The following is a 2,500-nucleotide window of genomic DNA, read 5'->3' as shown; positions in this document are numbered from 1 at the left end:
GACCTGAAAATACCTGTTCCTATGGGCACCCAGAAGCTCTGGTGCCTCTCCAAGCTTCTTGGGTCTTAAAAATGTCTCGATATCTCATGAGATCAAGCTCTCTCACAAGGTGCCTGTTACTTCCTGTTTTCATTTTGACCAGAAATAGATTAACAACGGTATTTCCTACTCTGCTCCAGCCAGAAAAAGGAGTTAAGAAGTATTCAGTGATGAAAAATATTTTTCAGCCTATCTATCCAAACTTCTTGAACTTCCCTAAAGGTTCAGTTGAAGTTTTAGGCACCAGTTCAAGTAGCTGTTGTTGGATCCAAATAACTTCATCCAACCTTACTCACAATCTGGCTCTAAAAAATCTTTCAGACCTGAAACCTGGGTTACAAACTCACAAGCCTGGGAATGATTTATTTGTGCCAATTCTTTTAAATACATTTGATTTTAATTTACAAGAGAACAAGAAAAAGTCAGAACTTTGTGGTTTTCAGTGGTTTTAATGTGAAAATTCTTACTTTGGGATGAAGTATTGCTGATTTTTTTATCTAAAATGTGTGTTACAGTTTTTATGACATTTAACAATGAATTTAACTGAGGTGCTGGGAGAAAAAAGGGAGAAATAACAATTTAATTTACCGTACTTTTGGATGAGGATTCTAGGTAATAAATTTGATCCGATGAATCAATCTCTCTTTTGAAAACAAAGAGCCTTTAACTGTTTACTCGACAGACTGCAGGGATTCGGGGAGAGTTCTTGCTGCTTATTGGGTAGATACTGCAGATTGCAGGTGATGTGCAGATGATGTGCATTTTGATGAATATTTTCCCACTAGACTGCAACTGTTTCTATCTATTAATTTAGATCTAATGGGAAAACTGTGTTCCTGGGTAGTTTTAAGCTAGGACTTTTTAAACAGTTAATGCATCGCAGTTATGTTTTTCTGTCTGCCTAAGATCTATCGCTGAAATGAACTTTTAAGTGAAGGAGGCATCTGAGATTCCTATCTTCCATCTCTCCCCAAAGGAATCACAACCTGAGCAAAACCGGTGCTCGCATTCACACCTGGGTGCCTCCCTTCTGGCTGACAAGGGAGAGAATATTTACATTTTCTTGATCTTTCTGATTGGGTTTTTACCAGAGTTACCAAATGGGATGGTAGCGACTGTGGTGCTTTTGGTGCTAACAAATGTCTGGAAAGTGGTTTCGTAGTCTGCTGCAGAGGTGGTCACCGCAGGTGGGGTCATGGTTATGGGCTTAAAAACGCGGTTATGAACATAGTCCATGTAAAGCTTCAGCAGAGTACCATGACAAGTATGGCTATTTAGCTAAGTGTTCCGCAAAATAAAAAAAATGAATGAATTAAAAGCCTTAGACTAAGTTCCAGATATTTTAGCTGTTGCGAGCTGGTGCAATTCCATTGCACACAGGGAAGCGCCGCAGATTTGAACCAGATGACGGTCTGGCTCTCAGTGCAGAGGCCTGGAATTTTGAATTGCTTTATAGTAATGTCTTCAACTGATTTCTTAGGTGCGGATTTTGCAAATTTGGCAAATTTTGCTGTTTTGAACATCTCTCTAATGTGTAAATGCAAATATGTATGAAACTGTAAGGAAAAGCCATTCGTTTCTTCTTTCCTGGGGTCATCTTTTGTCTTTATCGCTAAGTAAAGATGTTCAAAAGAATCGTGAGAATGTCAGGAGCTTCTCCCACTGGAACTAAATTGTAATAAAGTTACACTGCTAACAACACTTTAGTGGGAATATATATCTAAAACACCTTTTGAGGGAAACAAAAGCCTATATCCCAGCAATATGGAAAGAAAAGAAAAAGATAAAGCCAGAGTCTGCCTGACAGAGAAACTTCTGCCTGCTTTGCTTTATCCTGAAGTGATAGGGTGGCTGAGACAGTCTTTGGAAATTACAGCTGCCATTGAGAGCGAAGCCAAGCCTCACTGTATTTCAGAAAATGAAAATGATGTAGCCCTAGAGGAGGGAGGGGCTGAATCCCCAGGGCATCTGTTTCCCATCAGTGTCCCACCATGCTTGCAGTCTGGCTTGGCACTCTAACATTTAACCTTCCCAGCATGAGGTAGACCATAGGGCAACAAGGCTGCAGAATAATGAAACAAGAGTGTAGTGTGGTGTACAAAGCCTTTGTGAGCAGAGAAGTTGAGACATTAAATGATCAGGGTACAGAGATATGAAAGTTCCAGATTTTTCTAAAAAGCCCCATTAGTCTCACGCAGAAGCAGGAGCGCGCCGTCTCTCAGCAGGCAAAGGCAAGGCCTTTCCCCATCTATCCATGCCTTTTTGCCCGCTGCTTTCAACTATTATAAAGATACAATTACCTTGGGAGATTGTGGCAGTTCAGTTGATTAGCACGGTGAATTAAAAGAATGAGTCACAAATGACATGTCCAGCTCTTCTCTACTAGTCCTTTGTATTCCCAGTATACCTCACCCCTGTTGTAAGAAGGTCAAAAATTAGAGAGAGATAACAATTTTCAAGC

General features: G+C 40.3%; 1 protein-coding gene across 8 annotated transcripts in view; it reads left to right on the top strand.

Annotated features, from left to right (window-relative positions):
* Positions 1–2,500, top strand: part of EBF3 (EBF transcription factor 3) — a 121,084-nt gene that overhangs the window by 87,723 nt on the left and 30,861 nt on the right. The gene's annotated exons all lie outside the window — the stretch shown is intronic.

Source organism: Strix uralensis, chromosome 7 (assembly GCF_047716275.1).
Source record: "Strix uralensis isolate ZFMK-TIS-50842 chromosome 7, bStrUra1, whole genome shotgun sequence".
NCBI lineage: Eukaryota > Metazoa > Chordata > Aves > Strigiformes > Strigidae > Strix > Strix uralensis.
This window is presented reverse-complemented; position numbering and strand designations above follow the sequence as displayed.